The 13,486-nt window shown below is 42.8% G+C and overlaps 1 protein-coding gene across 13 annotated transcripts in view; it reads left to right on the plus strand.

Moving 5' to 3' along the window:
* The window catches only part of LOC127687708 (uncharacterized), a 472,408-nt gene that overhangs the window by 251,211 nt on the left and 207,711 nt on the right, over positions 1–13,486 (plus strand). The gene's annotated exons all lie outside the window — the stretch shown is intronic.

A 13,486-nucleotide genomic window follows, 5' to 3' on the forward strand; every position in this document is an offset into this window, starting at 1 on the left:
TTTCTTGATTGTAATCATCTGCTTACACAGTGTATTGGGAAGCATAATTGTAGGCACACATTTATACTTTATATATATAATGAGTTTTTCAAGTTTTCTAAGGCTTTTATTAGTTGTTATCTGTTTTCAGAATATTTTGAGATTTAGTGATTTTTGTCAGTAGATCATGGGGTAACTTTCTTAACTTGTTTAGGCCTTGCTTCATTGTTTGTGGTTAGTTTCTTAAGCATACCTTTGTACAAGGTGGCAATGGGGTCTCCCTTTCTGGTCTTCTCTAGCTACCAATACTGCTTCCCCTGCTCCTCCTTCAGAGGAACCATGTGGACTGTTTCCTGTGGCTGCCACTTCTGCTATCCACTGGTCTTGTACAAGCATGTTTAAGTTTAGCGGTGGTAGGGGAGTTGTAGGTGGAGCTGAGTGTCATTTATCACTCCTATCCTACCATAGCCAAGAGCATCCTTTCAGAGGTGCAGGCAAGGGAGAAGGTGAGGGATAAAACCTATGTCTCTCTGGTCTCCAGCCCTCCCACCTCGCTTGAGGTTTCTCTTTGTCCTGGAGGGATGGATAGCTAGTTCCTTCAAGCTGGGAATAACACAGTGTCTTGTGGGCAGAGGTACTAGTCTGCTCATGGAAGGACCTGGTCCTCGTGTTTCTTGTGCCCCAACCCATCTCTGTGTTTCATCCTGGGGCACTGGAGAATTGTGGGAACCTTAGCTTCCTAGGCTTGGTGTCCATCTAGATGGGATGTGCGGATCTCTGGCAGCAGGCGCTTTCTCCACTCTCTATATTCCCTCAAAGCGTGATGACAATATGGTACATGTTGGGTAGGGGAAAGGCAATGAGAGGCAATCTGTCTCCCCACCCCCACCCCTGCCTCCTTCTGTTTTGTATTTTGCTATGTTTTTTATTTATTTATTTAATTTAATTTTATTTTTTTTAAAACACTCATTTATTTATTATGTAAGTACACTGTAGCTATCCTCAGATGCTCCAGAAGAGGGTGTCAGATCTCATTACAGATGGTTGTGAGCCATCATGTGGTTCCTGGGATTTGAACTCAGGACCTTCAGAAGAACAGTCAGTGCTCTTAACCTTTGAGACATCTCTCCAGCCCAGTATGTTACTATGTTGGCCAGATTTCTGCCCATCTGGATCATAATTTCCTCCACCCCAGGTCTACCAGATGTCAAATCTGGACTTTTTTTTTCTTTATTTAAATGAGTTTAAGTTGGCCATTTTCCTTAACTTTTCTTTTCCTAAGAGGATTGTCAGCTAGTTGCCTGGTTGTTGTGTATATCACTCTTGGTCTCTAGCATTAGGGCAATGTTGAAGTTGGTATTCTGTTCTCCATGTCACCTTGATTCCTAGTTGACAAGTTGTCCTTTTTATTAAAGCCGAAATTTGTTTTTAGTACAGTACTCATGATACAACAGTGAATAATAAGATGGACCATTTTTTTTTTAGAAAAGTGGACCAATTTTTAATATTTAATGATTATTTATTAACAATTAGAAAATACAACCATTAACCTTTATTTTGTTCCTTCTTTTTTAATAATAAAAACCATAATGAGTTCAAGCAGTTTACTGGCTGTTTTCTTGATTGTTTAATATTCCTTATTAAATTATGGTAGTGTTGACCACGTATCCCTGTCTTACTCAACAGAATAAATTGTATTAATGAGTGTTAAAGTAAGATGGGCCAGCTTTAATTTTTAAAGTCATTACTTTCTTATTACAATAAAAAGTGGTAAAAAAAAAATAGATCTTTTCATCTCTCTCTCACTATGTCTCTCTGTCTCTGTCTCTCTCTCTTCCTTTTGCATGATTGTGTGCTTTTTAAAAAGATTTTTAATATCTGAAGAAAAATAAAATATTCAGCTAGGTTTGTTTTTTTTCATTTCACTTTTTCTTTTGATTTTGCCTTAATAAACATAAGGAGGTTGACCTCTCTCTCCAGCCTTCCTTGTTTTCGAGGGGCCATTATGAGTCGTTAGCCTTCTTATGCTCTGTCCTTTTCCTCTCTTCTTTATCTGTCTATCTCTGTCTGTCTCTGTTTATATATCTATCTGTCTGTCTATCATCTATGTTTTAGCATTTTTATTATGTAGCCTTGGATCTCTTGGTTAATTTTATTTAATCCTCCTGTGAGGGTTGTGCTTTAGATCACCCACAAGCACACACAATTTTAAATTTTAATTATTATAATAAAAGGAGATTGACAAGTATCTTTTGTTGGTGGTGGTAGTGAAGATGATGGTGGCAGATGTTGCTGCAGTGGCAGCTCTCTTTTTCCCTTTTTCTTCCTATGAAAAGAAAAAAGAAAATATTCGGCTATTTCTATCGTTCCTCCAGCTTTCCTGTCTTGTTTGTTTATATTTAATCCTCCAGAGATGGTAGTCCTGTGTGCATGTGCGAGCATACACACACATAGACACACACACACACACACACACACATTCACTACACAACACCCAGGGATGGGGGGCAGTCATGGAGAAGGAAGAACTCATTAGGAAGCATTGGCTTAGACATGTGAGAAAGGTGATAGTGAACCAGAGACTTTGAATGTCAAGCTATTATATTCCTTAAAACTTACAATAACTGTTCTAACAAAGAAATATTGAGTTTTTTCTCCATCTGTTTCTTTTTACTCCACAGATCATGCTGACCCAGAAAGTGGAGATCTGATTGCTGAGATTAAAGGCTTGAGCCACCATGATTATCTGTAATAAAGTGAGGTGTTAGAGCCTGTGGCCTAGTGAAGTAAACATCGGGGCTGGGCAAGTATGGACTCAGAGATGACCAACTCTGTGTGTGTGCTACACTCAGTTCTCTCCTTCCAGCCAGGGATGAGTCTTAGGCTCACAGATTTGTGAATATGAGCTTGCTTTGTTGCGTCCAACATAACATGTTTTCTGGTTAGTTTTTTCCTGCATGCTTGCTTCCTTGGTGTGGTTTCGCTTTCTATCTGTGCTGGATTCCTAACCTGCACAGGGGAATCAGAAGCAAGGTCAGAGTCAAAGTCTTTTTGATAAAGAACCAGGAATACATACCAGCACATCTGGGCTGACTGTCCTTCTTCCCAAGGGATGAAACAATCTCAGAGAAGATGGTCCTTCCTCTTGATCTACAGGTAGTACCCTAAATATGGTGCAGCCCATTTTCCTTCTTGCACTGTACACTTAATAAAATTAAGTAAATTAAAGAATGAACTTTCCAGTTATATATTTGTTCAAGCTAGTTAAATTCACCCTCAATACCTATACCTGCCACACACACATAACTACATCTCCCTGTATGTGTGAGGGGGTTTGCCATGTCTGTTGGTCTGCAAACTATTTGAGAAAGCTTGGGGGCCACAGAGGCTATGAGAAGGGTGTCAGTTGGCCTGGGAATAGAAGAGCAGCCAGTGCTCTTAAATTCTGAGCTATGTCTTTCCAGTGGACAGTTTTCAGCATGAAATCAGTCATAATTTTAGTGTGAATAATATTACAACTCATTGTCCTTTAATATATGTAAGACTAACTAGTATTGATGATGGTTCACTTTTCTTAACCTTGATAGTCAAACTAGGACAGACTTGCACACTACCTAGCTATTGGGGAGATAATTGATGTGGAGAAAAGGAACTTGTCTAGTCAGTAAAGTGTTGCTGTTTTGGGGGGGGGGTTAATAATAGAAATTGTATTTTGTCTATATATTTTATTACAAGTTCTTGTTTTGATTCTCATTTTATTTCAAGGGTACTCTCTAGATCAGTAGAGCCTCCTTACAAGTCTCCACATGTAAATTGGATTTACATCCCTATCATCTAGAGGATAGCAAGCACAGAGAACAGCAAAGACAAAAAAGAAAGGACTAAGAACTCAGAGGGTGACACATTAATCACTTTGGGTCATTTTTTTCCTGTTTTACCTTGACTCTGACTTCTAACAAAAAGAGAACATCAAGAAGAAGAAAATGAAAGAAACAAACGTCTTTGGAGCCCTGGTGTTGTCGTCAAAGTTTTAAAAGACAGAGAGGAGTTGTGAAAATCAGCTTGCTTAGTGGAAGTCCGCAGTGTTATATAATCAGTACCATTGTGCTTTATCTTACAGAAAGTTAAACATGGCCTGTGGTTACACAGTTACTAAAGAATTGAACTGTAACCTACAATTCTCTCTCTCTCTCTCTCTCTCTCTCTCTCTCATAAAATTTGAAATTAAACTACATGTACAATGAAAAAAGTGTGGTGCTGTGTGTCTTTAATCACACGACACAGAAGATGGAGACAGGCAGAGCTCTATGACCTGGAGGCAGGCCTGATCTAGGTACTGGTCTCAAGGGCTAAGCACCCTCAACTAATGAAATGAAGAGAAAAATAAATAGATATAATTAACCTTGAACTAAGGAAACAAGTAAAGAAACAAAGTAAGGCAATACTGGATGGCCTGGCTTGGAGAGATTGAGGGAGAGGAAGGGGGCAGAGGGAGCTAGAGAGAAGTGATGATGATAATCAGAGTGGTTAGAGGGACTGACCTTGTCTTCTCTGCCTTCAAAGGCTCATGCCATCATCCGCAAGCCAGCCTTCTTCCTTTGGTCCTCCCAAGGGTCAGCCAGGCATCAGATGCAGTCAGAGAGAAAATTGGGAACCTCGTGGAGATTCTCAATTGAGGTCTCTCTGGCCCCTTGGAATAAAGCAAACAGGTAGACAGTCTAGTGGTGTGAAAGGAACAGTTGGGATGTTGTTGGTGATGGGAGTACATACATTCTTTCTGCCCTTGTAGACCCTTTGTTCCTGGCTTGGAGAGATCAATGTGCAGGGGAGAATAATAAGAGGAGGAGAGATCCTGAAATGATTCCAAGAGTCTAGAAGTGTCAGATAAAAAAATAGCTTAGAGCTTGTGAGACAGTGTGCTACTCTAGTGGGGAGGGCTCTGGTTCTCTGCTCACTGCTCACCACCCAGTGTCATTTTGGTTTCTCATGCTCTCAAGACAGGGGATCAAACAATCAAGCATCTGGAATGTAAGGAGAGAGAGAGAGAGAGAGAGAGAGAGAGAGAGAGCCTGGAGTCAGTCCCAGCAGAGGTATTTTTTTCTTCTTGGTTTTTTTCTTGAGGTAGTGGAGGGGGGAAGAGCATCAAAAATTTAGGGGTGCTGTATAATAAAAGGTTTATTTATCTAAGTCTAAGTTACTATGCTAATGTAGATCTGCCCTTTGTGTTCCTCTGAAGCCAGAGACTGCAGTCTCAGGCACTTAGCACTTCACCCAAAAACAGCAGGAGATTAAAGGATTAGTGGCTAGAGCCTTTTCCCCATTGTCCAGATGCCTTTTGCTTGTCAGTCTAGGGTGAAGTGAGGAGCAGTAAATTTCTATTGAGCCAGGAGAAGAGAATAACACTTGCAGAAAGAAAAACTTTTACATAAGTGAATATGCATAATCTCACAGAAATTCATACATACAGCTCCATACATATTTTCATGAAGTAATCTGGGCCCAGCTTGCATGTATTCTCACAATTCATACTTATACATGCATACATTCTCACAATTACATACTTACACACACATCCATACTTACATATGCATATGGAGCAAAAGACCAGCACCAGTGCAGAAAGAACTCACTCATTCTGTATGAAAAATGGACTCCAGTATTTATTACATCGAGAAAGAAAAAGTTTCCACCTTTTCAATGCTAAATGAATCAAATCCATATTTGTAAGAAAAAGGCTTTGTTTCTCTTAATGGGACCTGTCCTGTCCCACGGTAAGAAGACTTCCTGTTCCTTCTGCTTTCTGCAACATCTTCTTTTTTCCTCTTTCCCTCTGCATCCTACACATTGTTCTCTTAGTTATTTACGTTATCTATAGTTTCTAAGTTATTCCACTCTGCATTCACCTAATCTTGTTCTCTTCTGACAAAAAACTTCTTAGTTCAGTTCTTCTCTCAGCTCTGTTCCTCTCCTAAACTCTTCTGCCCTGACTTCTCTTGTCCTCAGCCCTTAAACATCTTTCAGAATACATGATCACATGTTACAAAGTTCATCACAAGTTCACACAAAATACCGTCATAAATTGAAATAGAAGTTTACAACAGAGAATATTTACATGCATATCCATTAGGAGTAATTATCTAGCTAGACATCTATTATTTCTCTTCTCTACATTATAAGTAAAGTTTTGTATAGATAAACCCAGTCAATATTTTATCTTCTAACACCTATTATATATCCAACTTCCCTTTTCATGACCTTTGGTTAACTGTTTTTTTGTTTTGTTTTGTTTTGTTTTTTTGAGACCAGGTTTCTCTATGTAGACCTGGATGTCCTGGACTCACTCTGTAGACCAGGCTAGCCTTGAACTCAGAAATCTGCCTGCCTCTGCCTCCCAAGTGCTGGGATTTCAGGCATGTGTACACCACCACCAGCAGGCAGGTTAACTGTTTTACAGCCTCTTGGAATGTGCTGAGTAGGAGAAAGTCTGATTGCCATCTAAGAGCAATTAACGGGTGACACTTGGGAGACTGGCAGAGTTCTCATTTTAGTTGTAACTATCAGAAAAGGACCTAATAGAAGTTCCACTATTAAAGAGCTTAATAATCACAGAGATAATTTTAGGAACTCTTATAGGATCATCATTAAAACTAAAGTCATCTATTTGTCTACACAGCATCATTATAAGACTTCGTGGATCTGCAGAGATCTGCTCCAAAGGGGTGTGCTATTACTTATTGATTATTATAAATGCATAATAACAGGAAAAACATATAAATAGCAGGAATCTTTCCTAAAATTAGTCCCCCACTCCTGACAGAGTGAAATAATAGCCAGACACATGTCAGGACATTTTCTTCAGTTTCTCATATGAAATCTGAGGATTTACATGACTTGAAAGACAGATCAAAATAAATAGAGTAGTGGGAGGTGGGCTTACCAGGAAAAGGTACATGGATTCAAGAATATGAACATTTTTGAAGATATACTTTAAAATGCAAACCTACACAATTGTGAGATATTTCATTTTAAACATCAGAGGTAGAAGACCCATGGATCCAATGCTGGCAAGTATGATCACAAGGTGTTTTATAGTCACAGGATTTATTTCTTTGTATATGGGAGCCACTGCGTTTATGATTTACCACACATTGGCACATGTCTAATATCAAATGTATAGTTAATTATGTTGTGTTTTATGTTGTACTCATTTGCATAACAAGCAGTTAGTTCCTTTCATTTCAGCTGTAACTAGTCTTTTACCATGATCCCATTTTATTATTATAATTATTGTTTATTTTATAAGAATTTTCATTTGTTTACAAGGCTTATTAATTTCTGGTTTGTTTATTCATAGTGTAGGTAAACCATGCATACACAAAAATTAAAAGGCAAATTAATACATATGTATGTGTACTTTTATATATATACATAGATTGGTTCAATCGCTGTAACTGCATGGACTGATGATTTGGTCAAGTACAAAAGTACTGTTTTTATCTAAAAATTAAATTGATGAGTACCAAAATAATTTGGCTGGATATTTTTTGGTTGAGACAAGCATGACATGAAAACTTAAGTCACATAGGTCAGAATAACAGTCACCTATACAGAAATATATCACCTTGAATAATAAAGTAAAAATACTTATATGATTAAGTAGTAATATATTTTCATGTAACTATGGAATATTTATAAAAATACAATCTGTATACAAAGCAAACACTCAAATATATGTATTCTAAAACACTGTTGAGAGAGCTAGAGCAATGACTCAGTAGGCAAAACACTCATACATATGATGTAAAATCATTCTTTTGAGAGGAGGGAGGGAGGGAGGGAGGGACAGAGTGTGGGAAGGAGGGAGACAGAGAGAGGAGGGAGAAGGAGAGGGAGGGACGGAAGGAGGGAGGGGAGAGAGAGAGAGAGAGAGATTCCTCATGCAAAAGAAATTACCTTACCCTACCTAAAAATTTTTAGTCCAAACACTACATTTAAGCCCTTTTTTGTTTTGTTTGTCAGTAAATAGCTAGTAGGCAAACCTAAGTTATTGAAAACCTTAATTATTAAACATGATCAAATAGAAAAATGCTTAATTTTACTTCACATTATATAGGGCAGTTTATAATTATATGGCATAATGCTAAATGATATTAACAAATCATAAACTATAAAAATGATTCTGCTTTTTCTAAAAGAAACAGCAGTAATCTTGGGAATGGTTGAGGAAAAAGGCCACTGAAAATGACCACATAGAAAGCTGTAAGTTAGACGGGCGGTGGTGGCACACGCCTGTAATCCCAGCACTCTGGGAGGCAGAGGCAGGCGAATTTCTGAGTTCGAGGCCAGCCTGGTCTACAGGAGTGAGTTCCAGGACAGTCAGGGATATACAGAGAAACCCTGTCTCAAAAAAAAAAAAAAAAAAAAAAAAAAAAGAAAGAAAGCTGTAAGTTAGATGACCATGGAGACAGAAATGGAAAGAAAATAGCTTAATAAAAAGCTCAGGGTAGGAACAAATCACTTTTAAAAGGTTACAAAGGGAAGAGAAATAAACAAGACCATCTTTTTTAAGGGACACCAACTGGCAGACACAACAAAGTCTAAATTGTACTTTAGATTACACCTCATGACAGTGTCTTGCATATATGTAGACTATCTGCACCAAGTTAGATTATAACATGATCTAATGTCCATATGAGATAGTGACCTTTACTGGTTTTCCACAGTACAATAAAATAAGTAAAATGCTATTGTATGAATACTAATGTCATTAAATGAATCTGTGTTCTCCAGAACGAGACACATGTTAAGGACAGGCAGGTCAGTGCCTTGAAAGAGGGCTGGAGACCTTCCCTACATCAGTGTCTCAATGCAGCTCACAACCTGCTATTTACCAGCATGGAAACAGGACAATGGTCAGCAAGATTCAGCAAATGATAAAGGACATTTTCAGCTTGTAATATGAAATTTAGGTGCCCAGAGGCCTCAGAAGACACAACCTCATGGATAAGTAAGAAGCACATGGTCTTGTGAAAAAGCCCATGAATTCAAGAAGATAAAAATTTGTAAATACGAAGCTGGAGCACTTAAGAGCACTGACTGAGCTTCCAGAGGTCCTGAGTTCAATTCCCAGCAACCATATGGTGGCTCAGAACCATCTGTAATGTGATCCGATGCCCTCTTCTGGTGTGTGTGAAGACAGCTACAGTGAACTGTAATAATAATTACTGTAAAAAAAATAAGTCCTGTAAAAAATAAAATAAATAAAAAATGTAACTCTAGCTGAGCGGCCAGGGGGTTTGCTATTGCTATGTGTCCCTGTTGCTGGAAAGCGTGTCCTTGACCTTATACTGCTGCTGTTCCCAGGCTAGCCCCACCCCAGCCATGACCTCCCTCCATGACCAGCACCATCCACTGTCCACACAAGCTGCCAAGCTGAGGTCTGGGGTGGGGGATGGTGGGGAGGAGGGGGAGTTTCGACTCCCTCAGAGCCCAGTTCTCTGCTTCTGGCTCCCACACAGCCCTGGAATGCACACTAGAATTCACTCTACAGCAGGAACTCACTACAAAGGGTTTGGCCACAGGTAGGGTGCTGAAAGGCCACCTGCAAGTCTGGGACAGCGCCCTGAGACAGCCACTTCCCCAAAGCAGACCGCTGTGCCTTCGTCTCACTCAGCCTGACCCAGAACCATCCATGAACCTGTGACTTGAGCCTGAGGCAGAGGGGCGCATGACCAGGAGAGCCAGATTGATTAAAGCTGCTTGCTGGGCAGAACCAACAGGTTTCCTGCTACCATCTAGTGGACAGCACGTGGAAGAGCAGGCACCACAACAAGGCCACCAAGAAGTCTCAGGGACCATGTCCCTCTCCAACAAGCCCGGACTGAGACTAGGTGACCCCCAGATGAAGTAGCACCTATGTAGGAGCCATTGATGTCAGATTAAAACAAAAGGGCAACGCCCACACAAAACAAAAGACCTGCTGGCAGTCCATCCAAGGCCTTAGGAGAACAGCAGAAAGGCTGGAATGGAGATGCTGCCTGAATCCACAGCCAGAGCAAGATGTGGGTCCTGGCCATGGCTACTGTCAGGGGTGGCCTTTCCTCCTCCCCTCCTCTGGTTCCCTGTAGCTGTTCTTCCTCTCACTCGCCACACCCGGGCAGCCCCCAGGCTGCACACGTGTCTTCATGCAGCCCCTCCCTCCCCATCTGGGCCAGCATGGCTGTCCCTTCCACATCACACGTGGCCTCCCTCATCCTTCCGCCCTGGGCCCCAGGCACTGCTTCACCCATTCATCTTTTCTCCTCCTTCGTGTTCACTAGTGGTCGCCCTCCTGTGAGGCAGCTGGCCTCACAGTCTGGCCTAGGGCTCAGAGACCCTACTTCCCACTTTGGAAGACTGAGGAACTCAAAAGAGCTCCAGCTGCCACTGTCCCAAGGCCTCCTTCCTTCTTGCCTTACAGAAGGCCGTCCGTCTGTCCGCTTGTCTGTGGGCCTTGAAGCCTGAGCAACCTTCCGTTGTAACGCAGCTATCCTGAGAGAAGACAGTGGGCTCTGCTCATGCTTTGGTTCACCCCTAAATGTCTGCGCCAAATGCCCAGGAGGTTCCTTCCTCCCTAAAATTTCAACACATCCCCATTTGCACAACAAAGGATCATTACATGGGTCCTTTGAGGCCAAAACATCTACAAGACTAACTCACACTAAGATGTCAGTAACGGGTAACTTGGCAACCGGGAAGACAGTGTTGATCCATCACCCATCCAGCTACAGAAACAGCGTGCTATACGTGTGAGGGGTGAGGCTGTTTTTAACACTGTGACTTGTTGAGCTCCGGTTCAGCCATGGCATGGGGGATGGGGATGCAAGGTCAATACTGGCTGCACAAGAAGGAAAGCACTTGCCTGGAGCTTGACCTCCAAATAGGTCAGGGTGGCCAACCTCATGTGACACCTTCTGGGAGCAGCTCCAAGGATCACCTCTCACAATGGTAGAGTGAATGCCACTGGTAGCTAGGGGAATGACAATCCAGGACAGGTCTATACTGCAAGCCAGTGAGTGTCCTGCTGGGAACTGGCCAGGCTGGCCAGTGCTGCTCTTCCATCATGGTAGAGCCTCAGCAGGTAGCCTTCAGTTTCACCTCCTGTCCTCTCCTCTCCTCTCCTCTCCTCTCCTCTCCTCTCCTCTCCTCTCCTCTCCTCTCCTCTCCAGCAAGTTATTTTCACCAAGCTGCCACCCTCACCATGTCCTCTCAAATGGCCTTTTTGGAACTGAGATGAGAACTGAAGATTTCTGTGATTTCCCACAGAAGGGCGCTATAATTGGAGGCTACACAGGGAACGGAGGCTCTCACATCTTTCCAGGAGCCATCTTATCTTTTACAGCACATTTTTTTTCATGTAACAGCTATGCGGCTGTTTAAATAAATTGAGTACCTGGTGTTACTGCCTCAAACCTACCCTGGTGGAAGGAGCCTGTTGAGGCAGCTAGGTCTGGAGAAGGAGGTGGAGAAAGGCCTCAGAGGAAGAGACCATGGTGGGTGGAGTCTCTACCATCGGCAGATGGTGAAGGGGCTTCTAAATAAACCCTCAGAGCCCCAAAATACTTCTTCCACCTGCTTATTCCTGCCTAGGATTCCTTCATGGGGAGGGGGTCAGCTTTGATTCTATGGTCAAAAATAGTCCTGAAACTATAAACCTATGGTGTGTGTGTGGGGGGGGGGGCACACCATTGTACACAGAGTGACGGTGGGGGGTGGGGTGGGCGAGAGAACAGCGAGGGGGTTTAGGAAACTCAGAGGAAACAGCTGCTGGCCCTGGAAGCACATGCGGCTCTTCCTGGGCCTCTCAGGACAATCCTACAGGGGGACAGGGGCATTTGGGCTGGAGCCAGCAATAACCCAGTGTGTCTACCCCTGCCCTGAAGGTGAGGACAAAGCACCCGTGCCAGTGTCCAGGGCTCTCATCAGCACCTGCGTGGAAGGAGTAAACACCAAACGGGACAAGGCTAAGAGCCTACAACCAGTGGGATGAAGAAGACGACTCTGAAGAGCGGTTGAGGTGGCAGGAGAGGACCAGTCCCCAGCCAGACAACCCAAAGAGACAAAGGAGCATTTGGCCTAAAGTGGGAGACCCACCTCGGGCTGCCTGCCCAGGCCTGCTGGAGACCTGCCCAGGAGCTGGGAGCTCGTCTGGAGAGGTGTGAGTGGACTGGGGAAGAGACACGGAACTGGGTCAAGAGAAAACGAGAATACTAACACCACAGAAGACTGCTCTGAGTCTTTAGTCATCAGGGAAATAGAATCAGTCACAGCAAAAGGCTGCCTCACACTAGGACCACCTTAACAGAAAGAAAAAGAAAAAAGGGACAGTAACAAGTGCTGGCCAGGATGTGGGGAACCTGGAACCCTCCCACATGACTGGTGGGAACCAGGGTGATAGCCACTGTGCAAACTGTCTGCCTACCTCTTGCTGTACAGAGCACAGAGTTTCCATATAATCCATCCGTTTCTCCATCTGGGTACACACCCTACACAATCAAAGTCAGGTGCCCACACGAACACTCATACAGGAATGAGTACAACAGCTCTCCTTATAAAGTCTCAGGGGAGGAAAACAACCCAGATGCCCATGGAGGAATGAATCTATCAACATAATGCTGCACGTGCATAGAAGGGAATATTACTCAGCCATAAAAGAACAAAGCACATCTACACTCTTCTATCTAGACAGGCCCGGGAGTTATCTAAAGGAAGTAAGCCAGCTCAAGGGACCACACGCTGTATTGCACAACTGATACACGTGCAATGTCAGAACCACCAGTAGAAAGAAGGTAGATGGTTGCCAGTAGTTTAGGGGAGGGAGGACTGTAATTAAGGGGAGGGAGGATTGAAGTTTAGGGGAGGGAGAACTGTAATTTGGGAGAGGGAGGACTAAGTTTAGGGGAGGGAGGACTGCAACTTAGGGGAGGGAGAACTGTAATTTAGGGGAGGGAGGACTGCAGTTTAGGGGATGGAGGACTGCAGTATGGGGAGGAAGGACAGCAGTTTAGGGGAGGGAGGACAGCAGTTTAGAGGAGGGAGGATTGCAGTTTAGGGGAGTGAAGACTGCAGTTTAAAGGAGGGAGGACTGCAGTTTAGGGGAGGAAGGACAGCAGTTTCAGGGGAAGGACTGGCAAACAATAGCTAAGAATTACAGGCTGATGCAAAAGTTGAACAAGGCAGCAGGGTCATTTCACAACCCAATGAGCATGCTAAGGACTGAACTGCATCCTTTAAAAGGGTCACAGTGAGATCAGAGAGTAGTGGCATGGGCATGTGATCCCAACACTTGGGAGCCAGGTCATTCTTGGCTACACAGCAAGTGAGATATCAGCCTGGGCTATCTCAAAAACTAAATGAACAAATCACGCCAACAAAAAGCCCTGAAATGGTCGCACAGCACAGTCTCTGGGATATGCCTCTTGCCACGTTAAAAATGAACAAACATCCCAAGCCTAAAAAAGGATTCCAG

Source organism: Apodemus sylvaticus, chromosome 6, assembly GCF_947179515.1.
Source record: "Apodemus sylvaticus chromosome 6, mApoSyl1.1, whole genome shotgun sequence".
Lineage (NCBI taxonomy): Eukaryota > Metazoa > Chordata > Mammalia > Rodentia > Muridae > Apodemus > Apodemus sylvaticus.